Consider the following 15717-nt stretch of genomic DNA (forward strand, 5'->3'; position numbering starts at 1 on the left):
TTTATTTACTAATAACATTTACAGTTAAGCTGAAAAAAACATTTTAAATTCCTTATTATTTATTTAATTATGTGATGCATAACATTTTACTAATTAAATATTATTTATTGATCCATAATATTTTATTGCTTAGCTGAAAACAACTTTTTATATACTTTAATGTTAATTAATTTATTTACATGATACATAACATTTTACTATTAAAATAGTTCTTTATTCTTTATTTATACATAATATTTTACTGTTTAGCTAAAAAAAACTTTATATACCTTAATGTTTATTTATTTATTTATTTATTTATTTAATTTGATCCATTACATTTTACTAGTTAATAATACATACATACACACACACACACACACACACACACACACACACACACATATATATATATATATATATATATATATATATATATATATATATATATATATATATATATATATATATATATATATATATATATATATATATGTTAATTATTATTATTTTTTTAATCTATTATATTTTACCATTTGGCTAAAAAATACATTTCCTAAACCTTAATCTTTATTTATTTACTTATTTAATTGATCCATAATATTTTTACAGTTTATTTATTATTTATTTACTAATAATATTTTACCGTTTAGCTGAAAATACATTTTCACATACCTTAATATTCATAAATTTATGTGATCTAACATTTTGCTAATTAAATATTTATTTATTTAAACTTATTTTACCATTTAGCTGAAAATTACTCTTCATATACTATATTTATTTATTTATGTGATCCATAATATTTTTTACTATAATATATTATTTATTTGTGTGATTCATGATATTTTTACTATATTATATTATTTATTTATGTGATCCATAATAGGCTATTTTTGACTATTTCCTTATTATTTCTTTATACAATATATTTTACCGGTTATGCCGAAAAAACGTTACCTTAATATTTATTTATGTATCTATTATTATTATTTTTAATCATTGTCAATTCTATATAGTGCGACAACATGCCCACGACGTTCACAACATCAACTCTATATTTTTGCTGACACCAGCTTTTTGCAGTCAAAACTTTCGGGTAAAGGATCCAGAAGCGAACGCCAAGCACCAAACCACAATGCAGTGCGGTGCAGTGTGAACTTCCCCCGAATACTTCACAAAGTAACATAACTAATGACCGATCGAAGAACCTCAAAACTCCACAGAAACCCTGACCGCGCTGCGCAAGGATGCGTTCAGTCTCTCTCTCTCCCTCTCCCCTCTCCACATGGAGTCACGATAGCGCCTTTGACTGTGGGGAGGGCGGAGCTCCAGTGAAGTGAAGCTCCAGCACGAGCTCATTCACTGGGCAGATCGCGAGGCTGGAGACTCGGTGCCTCCTCAGCAGCTTCAGCAAGACATCAGGCGCTCTCCGGACAGCTGAATGTTAATCCAGGACTTTTATTCCCCATCACTGGGACTCTCTATGAGATGAGCACTGACTCCTGAAGCCCACATTCAAAATGCGGGGAAAAGAGATGTGAAAACCGCGGCTGGAAAGATTAATACGGTAAAACAAACAAATCATTGCGCGATGGAGAGCTGAGGGGCAACTTGGACCTGGACTTGTTCCATGTTTTTTTTTGTTGTTGTTGATGTTTGCGCGGAGGGCTTTTCCGTGCCAAAGGAAGCCCTTTTGAGAAGTCCAGGCGTCCTATTTTGTGCTGCAAAACTGGGTGGTTTTGTTTGATCCACAAAGCACTGATAACTTGGCCAAGTGGAGCTACGGAGACTCACAGCGCTGCGTAATTTGGGTAAGAGTTGCTTACTAATGGTACATCTACAAAGTCGAAAGATGTATTGCTATTACATGCACTTTTTTAGTGTGAGGCTTAAAGTGTTTAGGGTTAAATCTTAAAGCAGATGCTAGATATTTTGTGCCATTTAAAACGGTCTTAATCATGTTAAAGATGGCACAATGCCCAGACTGCAAGATGCACACTTTATGCATGTACTTTCTAATGCACCTCGTCCTATGTTTATTATTATTATTTTTAAATCTGAAAGCATTGCAGAAGTACAATAGGCATTGTTAATGCAACACCGTCTGCTGTGATCTCAATGACACCTTATAAGCCTTATTTTACTTATTCATCCCCTGCAAATTCAATCCCTGTAAATGAAACTCAGGTGACTTCATTGTGATGTAGCCGTCTGCAGCACAGATGCTCGCCTTCAAAGTCACATTTACACAAAGGCAGGCAGATACACACACACACACACACACACACACACGGGCAGCCAGACATACCTGCACACACAGACAAGCAGAAGTCTTCATTTAATGTCTCTGTTTGCAGCAGCTTCTCTAAATGGCCAGAGATTCACACACACACACACACACACACACATACACATACACATACACACACACACACACACACACACACACACACATACTTGTTTTTGTGCATTGTGGGGGTCACCTGTCACGGTGGTTACGTAATGGGGACCGCCCTTTCTGATGATGTTAGAGACATAAAAAAAATAGTTTGCCACACAAAAACACAAACTATTTCATAAAATCACTTCAGATTTTGGATATTCCACAATTTTATTTATAGACCTGACACAGTGGTCACTTGTGGGGACATTTCAGGTTTTGTGTAGAAGTGGGGTCCGCCACATACACAACCGATTTTTAGACAAAGTGGGGACCAATTCTACACACACTTTACTGGTTTTGAGACAAAGTAAGGACCAGTTCCAGATACACATTACTGGTATTGAGTCAAAGTAGGGACCAGGTCTACACACACATTACCGGTATTGAGTCAAAGTAAGGACCAGATCTACACACACATTACTGGTATTGAGTCAAAGTAAGGACCAGGTCTACACACACATTACCGGTATTGAGTCAAAGTAAGGACCAGATCTACACACACATTACCGGTATTGAGTCAAAGTAAGGACCAGGTCTACACACACATTACCGGTATTGAGTCAAAGTAAGGACCAGATCTACACACACATTACTGGTATTGAGTCAAAGTAAGGACCAGGTCTACACACACATTACCGGTATTGAGTCAAAGTAAGGACCAGATCTACACACACATTACCGGTATTGAGTCAAAGTAAGGACCAGATCTACACACACATCACTGGTTTTGAGTCAAAGTAAGGACCAGATCTACACACACATTACCGGTATTGAGTCAAAGTAAGGACCAGATCAACACACACATCACTGGTTTTGAGTCAAAGTAGGGACCAGATCTACACACACATCACTGGTTTTGAGTCAAAGTAAGGACCAGGTCTACACACACATTACCGTCTTTTAGTCAAAGTAAGGACCAGTTCTACACACACATTACCGGTTTTTAGGCAACGTGGGGATCAGATCAGCACCCTTACTAATATTAAATTTTAAACCTCCAATCAAGTAATTTGACAGTAAACTGCTTTAGAATTTTCATTTGAAGAGCAGGTCAGTTTATAAAAAATGTAATTTGAATACAGAAGGAACCTCAAGATCCAAACAGGAAATGGTCCAGAATAGATTTAATAAATGTTATATTTATTATAAATAATTTCCACAAAACCTTTAAACACAAAAAACAGTAAACACAAAATCCATGAAACTCTCTTGCATGTCTAAAAGCAGTTCTCATTGGGTATAACAAGCTTCCACATAACTCTTCCATGTCTGTATACACATTTAGTTAAGTGCAATAGCAAATAATATTAAACGGTTAGTTCACCTCAAAATGAAGATTCTGTTATTAATTCCTCTCCTTCGTATTGTTTCAATCCCTTGCTGTCTATGGAGGATGAGGAGTTCTTGCACTTTATCTAAGTTATCTTCCTTTGAGTCTGAAGATGAATGAATGTCTCAGGGGATTAGAGTGAGATGAGGGCAAGTAATTAATAATATAATGTACATTTGGGTAAACTCATAAAATCCACCAGTATGTTCTATTTCTGTTTCTGTCATATTTTAACTATTTGAAAAAAAAAAAAACATTAAAAATATTTAAAAATATATTTATAAAGAACTGAACCCCACAAATGCACAGAGACCTTCATCATATAACCAAGCAACCAAAACTCCAAATAGACATCATTTGTTAAGCATTAACTCTACATTAATAGTAAGCAGTTTATAAACACAGCTAGATGCTCTATTGATGACTTATAAGCATGTGTAATGTGCTCAATTTTTGTGTTTTCATACTTTGTTTATAATTCATTTTTCATTACTAAATGAAGTATTGCATTATTTACAAACTGTCTAAGAATAATTGGTGTTTTTTAAGATAATTAAGAATGAGTAAATAAATGATTAAAAAACTATATAAATGAACATTTATACATTTACTATTCAGGCATATAATCAGGGCTAAAAAAAAAAGAAAAAAAAAAGAAAATCCAATCGGTTCACTCTGAGCAGAATTTATATTTTTTCGGTTCTGTTCTTGCGTTCCTTAATAGACAAAATATTCCGAAAACAGTTTTCTAGAAAAAAAAAAAAAAAAAACCTTTATTTAATTACAAAGTATTGCAGGGCTCTAGAGTGCTCTGTTTTTTAATGGTGCAACTAAAAAATCTATACGAGGGGTAAGATTAAATGAATTTTCAATAAGTATCATTAAAGATAAATTTATAATATGAACTTGCTTTTGGTTATTGATTGACACGCTGTTTAAAGGCGCTACACACAGCCCCACTCCTTGGTATCGAGCGCAGGCCCGGCGCTACATTTAGATGTTGTATAATATGAAATAGCAGTAAAAATTATGAAAATTGTTATGAAATAGTTTTTCAGTTATGTAGCCGAATAAAAATATTTAGTACACTGCACAGTGCAATTATTATTTAAATTTATTATATCCATTATTATTAATATTAGTAAAATCTTTTTAAAAAAATTACTTTAGGCTATACTGCTATTTGCTCATGCAAAATTAAACACCAGAAAATATATCGTAGGCCTATATTAAGAGCTAAATTACAGTTAGCATCATAATTAGTTCAATTATGTGCTGTAGGCTATTGATTGACCAACACCCCCTGTATACAGTTTACCCACTGCAGGTCTACAGTTCTGATGTGTATTTTGAATTACTTGTTTTAAATGACAGTAAGACATGCTATATTTAGTTTTTATAGTAAAATATACATTATAATCCAGTACAAAGTAAAATAATATTTATTAGTGGCCTATTGGCAGCGTATAGCCGTTAAGCTTATAGTCTAAGCATGTAATTTTATTATTATTAACATAAATTACAAACTAGCATCCTTATGATTTTATTTCGTTTCTGTATATTTTTATCAAACGAAAAATGCAATGATTTATACTTTGGTTTTAATTTTATTAGAAATTTAATAGCCGTTTAGGCAACACTACTTCTACATGTCATTGGCTCTGATTGCGTTTTTTACAGATAACCTATTTACAAAGATTTTTATTAAACAAGTGCCCTACCACAAGATATTTTTGTAGGTGTAAAAATCTAAAAAGTATCATTATCATATTCTTGCCTTATTCATCTTTAATATAAATATAAAATTTAACACATTCATTGATTAAACTAGGGATGCTAACGATTACTCGATTGATTTATTGTCGGTAACCCTTTAAAACCGATAGACCTTATCGATGACCGATTAAGCATGGGCATTTAATAAGTTATGCTTTGCTCTTTGAGATGCGTCCACGATTTCACACATTACATAATCAAGTGTGCGCAGTTTAGGCTACGTTACCCTATGGAGTCGTGCACTCTCTTGACTTTGCATATTGGTTATGCACATATTGGTCATACCTATTATGCTCAGATCTCGTTTATCCGCTGGTGCTGCCATTAATCCGCTGGTCAAGTAATCAAAAAGTAGGCTACATGACGTTTAATTATGGGCAGGTTATTAAGACCAAACATTGGTTGTGCAAACTGTATTACGTTCTCTAAAATTTTAAAGTGTTTTAAGCTACATTATCTTTTATAGACTGGCATAGGCCTAAATACGCATCACGGCCAGACATTTATAGTTTATATAAAAACGAGCGTCACCGTCGCATTTGTTCACATGCTTTAAATTAATGCTTTTTGTCTCCCAAATTCATATAATAAAAAGAACAATAAAATAACATTATTAACCGTTTAACTGTAAACATTTCTGTTCAGAACGATTAAAGTTGATCTTTTTTTTCGGTTTTCGTTTCTGTTCTTGAAAAATGTCATTTGATTCTGTTTTTCGTTTCCGTTCCTTGAACCGGTTTGGAGCCCTGCATATAATACGTTTTTCTGCATGTTAAATAATGCTTTATTAACTCAACTTCATGTAGTTTTGAGATCTAATCTAAAGTGAGGAATATTGATGCTTTATAAATCCCTTATAAATGACAATTAAAAGCTCAGAATCATTCATTTATTTTCATTTTGGTTTTCTCTCTTTATTAATTCGGGGTCGCAACAGCGGATTGAACCTCTAACTTATCCAGCACGTTTTTATGCAGCGGATGCCCTTCCAGCTGCAACCCATCCCTGGGACACATCCATACACATACACACTCATTCACGCTTATTTACTACGGACCATTTTAGGCTACCCAATTCACCTGTACCGCATGTAGGAGCACCTGGAGGAAACCCACACCAACACAGGGAGAACATGAAAACTTTACACAGAAATGCCAACTGACCCAGCCAGGGCTCGAACCAGCGACCTTCTTGCTGTGAGGTGACAGCACTACCTACTGTGTATCAAATAAACAATAAGTATTTGCAATTGTACCTAAACAAATACAATTACTGTAAATTTTAAACATTGCTGAATAACAGGAGTGTCGAAATACAACATCATTTGATAAAACAACAATATAATAATTTAACAATACATTACGTGTAAAGCAATTTTATATTTAGACAAGATTGCAATGATTTACTTTTCATTTGATACAGTTTCATTTGAGCATCTTGTAATAAGTAGAAATTAATAGTCATTTTTTCCCTGTATATAATGTAACTGAGCCTTATATTGTCATTTATAATGGATTTATAAAGCATGAATAGCCCTCGCTTTAGATTAGATCACAAAACTGCATGAAGTTGAGTTCATAAAGCATTTATTAACATACTAAATAACTTATAATATGCCTGAATAATAAGAATTATCAATGTTATTTTGAATAGTTTATTAATCATTTACTTGCACATTCTGAATTATCTAAAAAAAAAAAACACCAACTACTTTACAAAATATCTGGTTTGTTAATGATGTATTTTTCATTACTAAATTAAGTATTGCATTATTTACCAAGTATGAAAACAATCATTAAGCACATTATAATTGTGCTTATAAGTCAATAATATTTGTAATTTATATTTATAAATATAATTTATAAACTGCTTACTAATGTCTATTAATGTAGAGTTAATGCTTAACAAACGTTCAACTAACTATTTGCTAATGTTTCATAAATAATTCATTGTGTGCAGTTATTATAGTGTTACCCAACATTTATATATCTTATTAATCAGGCATATAGTAATGGTTACTCTGTCTAATAATAAATGCTTTATAAACTCAACTTCATGCAGTTTTGTGAGCTAATCTACAGTGAGGACTATTGATGCTTTATAAATCCCTTATAAATGACAATTAAAATCTCAGCTATATTCTAAACAGAAAAAAAGAAATAAATTAAAAGGGGGAGTGATTCATAGCTTTATATATATATATGGTGAAGCAGTGGCGCGGTAGGTAGTGCTGTCGCCTCACAGCAAGAAGGTCGTTGGGTCACTGGTTTGAACCTCGGTTAAGTTGGCATTTCTGTGAGAAGTTTGCATGTTCTCCCTGCATTCGTGTGGGTTTCCTCCGGGTGCAAAGGCACAGTCCAAAGACATGCTACAGGTGAATTGGGAAGGCTAAATTGTCCCTAGTGTATGAGTGTGACAGGCCCATATGACAGGGTGGCCGGAAGGTGTAAAAAAGTCGTTATCATATGGACAAGTCTAAAACTGAAGGACTTGTTCCAAAAAGAGCCGACCCCGCAATCATATGGGACTAAGGCCAAAGAAGATATATATATATATATATATTTTTTTTTTTCCATTAATTTCAAGATACACAAATGAAACTATCTAATGAAAAATAAATCTTTGCAATCTTATCAAAATATTAAATTACTGTACAGTGCAAACATCACAGAAACACTGAAATGAATATTGTCATATTGTTAATTGTTGTTTTGAAATGATGTTGTATTTTTATTTTGCAATGTTTAAACTTTACAGAATTTTTTTAATAAGATTGCAAAGATTTATTGTTCATTAGATACTGAGCCTTAAATTGACATTTATAAGGGATTTATCAACTATAAACAGTCCTTAGGTCACAAAACTGCATGAAGTTGTGTTATTATAGCATTTACTAACACACATGGTTACAATTACTATATGCCTGAATATAACATGTATAAATGCTCATTTGAATAGTTTATTAATCATTTAATAACTCATTCTGAATTATCTTAAAAACCACCAACTACTCTTATATACAAATAGTTTGTAAATAATGCAATACATAATATAGTAATGAAAATGAATCAGTAACAAAGCATGAAAATACAATTAAGTCAAGTCAAGAATACAGCGTTTGAAGCTGTATTTATAAACTGCTTCCTAAAGTCTATTAATGTAGAGTTAGTGCTAAACTAATGATGTATAGTGTATACTTACTATAAAAGTGTTATTCAGATTTTTTATCTAAAGAGCCGAGATTCAGTTTTTAATATAAAAATCCAAAGCTGACCAATCTCTGGTTTTTAGAGCCAATGGTTCAGCTTTCACCACAGCATGTACTTCCTGTTTGCTCCAGGATCTTCTCTTTATGGGACCTATGGGTGGTTAAAATATAAAAAAGTGGTTTTAGTTGCATAAATGTTCAGTCATTTTTACAACATGTGCTGTTATGTTAGTTTAATATTGTGATAGAAATTGCTAGAAAAATATGTCTTGCCTATTATTAAAAATACTTAAGATGGAGATGGATTAAAAAATACTTCCTATTAACTTCAAATCTGGTTAATGTGGTTACACTTTATTCCATAGTCCAGTTTAGACATTCTTCTAACTATGCGTAACTCTGCAACTACGTTAATTATCTCACCGTAAAGTATTATGTATTAGAGTATTTCAATAAGACTAACGCTCATCTGATTATCAGTAGAGTATTAGCAGACTGTTAGCTCAAGTTTAGCTCAAAACACTACACTGTAACACATATCTGTTCATTACCAGTTCCTGTATTTTGTGATTTACAAGTGTTTTTTTTTTTTTTGTGGTGGTGAATTGCATTATGGGATGTTGATCTCTGCTCTGTGCACTTTTGATGTTGAAAATTCAACTCTACAGTTTAACAAAGTGACTTTTACTGACATTTTAGTAGTTTGAAATAATATAATGTATAAGAAATAATATATAGAGATAAATAAGTCTTTAGAATAACAGAAAATGTACCGGCAGTTTATTACAAGGTTTCTGTAGCATAATATACAACAACAACCCAAACAAAAAGTCACTTTTTTTACTTTTTAAGATTAAAAGTTGTTGGAAGAAAGATCAAGATCCCATAATGCAATTCAAAAGCAGAAACAAACAGATTTCATAAAAACAAATTATGAAAAACTGCTAATTTAATTATTATTACTTATTTTTATTAATTTTAGAGTGTAGAGTATTAGCTGACAGTTAAGGTTACCTCAATAAAACTGACTCTCATTGGTCTCAGTAAATAGTACAGCAGACTGTTAGGTTACGCTCAAAATTAGTACAATATGAATATAGTAGTAGTAGTAAAGTAAATTATTAAAATAAAGTGTAACCAGATATGCAATTAGTATATTTTTCCAAAGTATTTAGCAATATTGTTTAACTAACATGAAATGAGACATCAAGTGCAACTGTACTGAAATCATCATAGAAGTAATGTGCTTCTGTCCTGTTTTACCCTACATGTTATGTAAATGAGCTTGTGCATTTGGACTTGTACAATAACACAAGTCAGTCACAAATTAACTTAAATGATCATACCTCTCTTTTTTGTGAATGCTGGGTCTGCTTCACTATCTTCACAGACACTGTACCATGGTGATGATACTTGAGGGGACTCTGAAAGTAAAAATCAAGTCTGAGAGTTGACTTCTCTGCATAAAGCTTACCAAAATATTTATTTGATTTTGTGTTGTTCTTTTTAATGGGTAAAAGCGTGTGATGGTAGCTTAAAAATAGTTTTCAAACATAGCACATACATATCATGATAAAAATTAACATTCTGAAAAAAGAAAAATTCTGATCAGAAAAATAAATAATATTTTTACCTTTTAGATTGGACTTCACCTCCTCCAAAATCACGATCCACTGTAACTTTCTCTGAATGTAAAAACCCACACAAAAATACATCATTTAAAACAATATGGTATATGTTTGCAAATACAAATGTGTATATAACATCCAGAAAATCTGGCACTGTATTACATGTTTGTGTGTAAACCCACGATTTGATCAAGATTCCACCCTTTAAAATCTGCTGAGCGTCTGTTTTCAAGTCCCAGAAAAACTGAGTTGTGGGAACAGAGCAGTTCTCTTCTGCAGTCATACAGTCATAACACACACATACATATGAAGAGTTTGGTTGCAAAATGCGATAAACGGCATTTTTTGACATTTGGATTTTATTATTGGAAATCACTGTTCAGATGTACCTTAATCTATGTGTGAATTGCTGCCATTAATAACATTTAAGAATGCACATTTTAGGCCAAGTACAAAACGTATTTTTTTTCACAAAACGCAATATCCATATCGGTCAGACCAGTTTCTTTACAAAGTGCGATATAACAGTTAGAGAGCGTTCAGGATGCGGCGCGAGCTCAGCATCCCCTGGGAAGAGAGTCATCGCCGGTGAAGTGCTCAGAGTTTGCTCATTGATTTAGCGATAGAAGATGAAGTCTTCAACTTCACAAAAAAATAATAAAAAGGCCACAAAAGTGGACCAGAATAAGATACTTCTGCGTCAACAATACACAAATGCAGCAGGGAACGAGTCTCCGCTGATGTCAAGAGAAGGCCTAGGAGCGCCTTTTTTCCTACTCCCCATCACAAGATACCTGTCTGCAAGTGTCCCTTATAAGTTTATTTTTTAAATAGTTTCTTAAATGTAGCTGAGTAGCCTATCTGAAGATTTATTTATGTGGTTGCACCTATTATTTAAAATTAATTCCTGTTGTTGTTGATTTATTACAAAGGAACTTAAAGGGCACATGTTGTTATGGAGAAAACGGTTTAGCTTTTTCACAACCAAATAAATAAGCTATTATTATTATTACAGTGAAATAATTCATTAAATATGACATAGCGAGGCAAGTTTGTGTCACGGACTCAGCTCCGCTCGCTCTAATCATACAGGTTTGGTTTTCTGCAGCGGTGTGGAAGGAGCCGCCCCCCACTCTTTCTGTACCAAGCTAAAGGTCATTTATCTAACTAACTTAATCTTACTTATCAAACAAAACATTGATTCACTAGCTTTTGGTAATGGTATTAATGTAGTACAATATAGCCTAAGGTGGATGTAGCGTTTTGCAAAAAAAAAAAAAAAAAAAGTTATGTTATGTTATGTTGTGTACATTCTGGCCAAATCTAACTTAGAATCTTATTATTGTTAATCAATCTTTGCATATATTATTCCATGTTTGACAATGTGGGTTGGATTAATATGTAGCATTTTGGCATGTTTTTTTTTTACTTAATTATAGACATAAAATTAAATAAAAAATATCCTGGATTTGAAAATATTGTGTTCCTGGCCTTCACTGAGCTCAAGTTATAGTTTAATGTACAGAAATTGTGAATGAACTTGACTGTTGATGTCCTGAAAAATAATGTCAAAATAACCAACATTTTTTTTAAATGGATATATCTCGTTCTGCAATGAAACTCTTTATATACAGTTGAAGTCAGAATTATTAGCCCCCCTGAATTATTAGACAGCTTGTTTATTATTTCCCCAATTTCTGTTTAACGGAGAGAGGATTTTTTTCAACACATTTCTAAACATAATAGTTTTAATAACAATTTCTAATAATCATTTCTAATAATGGACTTATTTTCTCTTTGCCATGACGACAGTAAATAATATTAGACTAGATATTCTTTAAGACACTTCTATACAGCTTAAAGTGAAATTTAAAGGCTTCACTAGGGTAATTAGGTTAACTAGGCAGGTTAGGGTAATTAGTCAAGTTATTGTATAACAATGGTTTGTTCTGTAGATTATCGAGAAAAAAATATAGCTTAAAGAGGCTAATAATTTTGTCCCTTAAACAGTGTTTAAAAAAATGTAAACTGTTTTTATTCTAGTCAAAATAAAACAAATAAGACTTTCTCCAGAAGAAAAAAATATTATCAGACACACTGTGAAAATTTCCTTGCTCTGTTAAACATCGTTTAGGAAATATTTAAAAAAGAAGAGAAAAATTCCAAGGGGTCTAATAATTCTGACTTCAACTGTATATATATATATATATATATATATATATATATATATATATATATATATATATATATATATATATATATATATATATATATATATGAAAGTATATACAGTTGAAGTCAGCCCACCTTTTTAAAACTTTTTTACAAATATTTCCCAAATGATGTGTAACAGAGCAGGGAATTTTTTCATAGTATGTCTGATAATATTTTTTTCTTCTGGAGAAAGTCGTATTTGTTTTATTTCAGCTAGAATAAAAGCAGTTTTAATTTTTTATAAACCATTTTAAGGTCAATATTATTATCCCTCCAATAACTTGCCTAGTTACCCTAATTAACTTAGTGAAGCCTTTAAATGTCACTTTAAGCTGTATAGAAGTGTCTTGAAAAATATCTAGTCAAATAATTTTTACTGTCATCATGGCAAAGAGAAAATAAATCAGTTATTAGAGATGAGTTATTAACACTGTTATGATTAGAAATGTGTTTAAAAAATCTGCTTTCCATTAAACAGAAATTTAGTACAAGAAATAAACAAGGGGGCTAATAATTCTGACTTCAACTGTATATAATTAAAAATATATATTTTATATATAATTTTATAAATATTTTATATAAAATTATTTTATATATTTTTTTTATATAATTTATAATTTTTATTTTGAAATATATAATTTAGACAGTAGTACTCAAGGGTCCAGGGGTCTGACCTCGCTTAAATAATCTAAGATTATATTACAGATCCTGGATCTTTTAATCTTGATAACTCATCTTAGGCTAATTTGGTTCTTCAAAAAAGTTTGCGAATCAGATTAAACTGATCTGAGAGGTGTCGTGACTGTGTGTTGTGACAGATCTATCGATCCTCAAAATCATTATCAGCAATACAAAGATTGGCTGACGGCACAGCAGCGTGATGACATCTGATTAATGGACAGTTATCAAAATTACATGAAATCCGTAGTAAACGGTTCGTTAAATCTGATATGCAATAACAGAGTTGTGAGTCCCGTGCTGGAGCAGAGCAGTTCTCTTCCCCTGTCATATGGTCATCCTTCAATAAAAGCTGAATATAAAAAAATATATATTAGTTAGACAGCAGTACTCAAGGGTCGCGGTCCCCACTGTGTCAGACCATACTGTGTGTGTATTCAGGACTAAGTGTGTTTCACAGCTTCTCTAACATGCCTCTGGTCCCCACAATATCAGTGCATATGTTCACCAATTAGGACACACACACTGTTTCATTTCTATATTTTGATTAAGTTAAATAATTATAATTAAATATACCACTACTACAAACAACCACTACTATTACTACTACAACTAATAATATTAATTATAATAATTATAATAATAATTGTTATTATTATTATTATAAACACACCTCATCAGAGTTGTGGGTCTCCTACTGGAGCAGAGCAGTTCTCTTCCTCTGTCATATGGTCATCCTTCCATCCTTCAATAAAAGCTGAATAAAAAAAATATATATATATATATATATATTTATATTAGTTAAACAGCAGTACTCAAGGGTCCCGGTCCCCACTACGTCAGACCTTACTGTGTGTATTCAGGACTAAGTGTGTTTCACAGTTTCTCTAACATGCCTCTGGTCCCCACAATGTTACACTAGTGCATATGTTCATAAATTAGGACACACACTCTGTTTCATTTCTATATTTTGATTAAGTTAAATAATTACAATTAAATGCACTGCTACTACAACAACAACTACTACTACAACTACTACTACTAATAAAAATAATAACAACAACAACATTAAACACACCTCATCAGAGAGGTGTGGGTCACGTACTGGAGCAGAGCAGTTCTCTTCCTCTGTCATATGGTCATCCTTCAATCAAAGCTGAATAAAAAAAATTAAAAAATATATATTAGTTAGACAGCAGTACTCAAGGGTCCCGGTCCCCACTATGTCGGACCGTACTGTGTGTGTATTCAGGACTAAGTGTGTTTTACAGCTTCTCTAACATGCCTCTGGTCCCCACAATGTCAGTGCATATGTTCACCAATTAGGACACACACACTGTTTCATTTCTATATTTTGATTAAGTTAAATAATTACAATTAAATACACCACTACTACAACAACAACTACTACTACTACTACTACAACAACTAGTAATAATAATAATACTAATAATAATAACAACAACAACAATATTAATAAACACACCTCATCAGAGGGTTGTGGGTCTCGTACTGGAGCAGAGCTGTTCTCTCCTTCTGTCATACGGTCATACTTCAGCAAACCTGAATATAAATATATATATATATATTAGTTAGACAGCAGTACTCAAGGGTTCCGGTCCCCACTATGTCAGACCATACTGTGTGTGTATTCAGGACTAAGTGTGTTTCACAGCTTCTCTAACATGCCTCTGGTCCCCACAATGTTACACTAGTGCATATGTTCATAAATTAGGACACACACTCTGTTTCATTTCTATATTTTGATTAAGATAAATAATTACAATTAAATGCACTACTACTACTACAACAACAACTACTACAACTACTACTACTAATAATAATAATAACAACAACAACATTAAACACACCTCATCAGAGTTGTGAGCAGAGATGTATAAAGTACTAGAGACCCATACTTAAGTAAAAGTACAAGTGCTTTATCAAAAATTGACTTGAGTAGAAGTAGAAGTGCTCTTTAAGCACCATACTTAAGTGGAAGTATAAAAGTATTCAACATTTTTTGTACTTAAGTATTACAAGTAGTTTATTTCAAAATTTACTACTCAAGTACTGAAAGTAAAAGTACAAGTATTGTGTAATGTAGTTATTAAAGAAAGCAGTCAAAATACACTAATTGTTTTGTTTATTTTAAATATCTTTTTTGGGGTACTTGATTAAGCAGAACGAAAAGAAACATGGCTTATGATACTAACTATTCCTCTGTAAATAGTTTCTATGGTACAAGAGCTCACATCGTCAGGCCCTTTAACCAGAAAATGCCTTCACTGATGAGATAATTCAGCATGTTCACTCACATACATACACACTCTCTCTCTCTCTCTCTCTCTCTCTCTCTCTCTCTCTCTCACACACACACACACACACACACACACACTGCCCTGCACACACCTAAATGTACACTCTCTCCCCACTCTCACACATTCATACACTCTCA

General features: G+C 32.4%; 1 protein-coding gene across 1 annotated transcript in view; it reads left to right on the forward strand.

The window, feature by feature from the left end:
* Nucleotides 1–1644: 1644 nt before the first annotated feature.
* The window catches only part of slitrk6 (SLIT and NTRK-like family, member 6), a 48023-nt gene continuing 33950 nt past the window's right edge, over nucleotides 1645–15717 (forward strand). Inside the window, exon 1 of the mRNA NM_001305553.1 lies at nucleotides 1645–1793. The gene's annotated coding sequence lies outside the window, so the exon portion shown is untranslated. The remainder of the gene's footprint in view (nucleotides 1794–15717) is intronic.

This window comes from Danio rerio, chromosome 1 (genome assembly GCF_049306965.1).
Source record: "Danio rerio strain Tuebingen ecotype United States chromosome 1, GRCz12tu, whole genome shotgun sequence".
Classification (NCBI taxonomy): domain Eukaryota; kingdom Metazoa; phylum Chordata; class Actinopteri; order Cypriniformes; family Danionidae; genus Danio; species Danio rerio.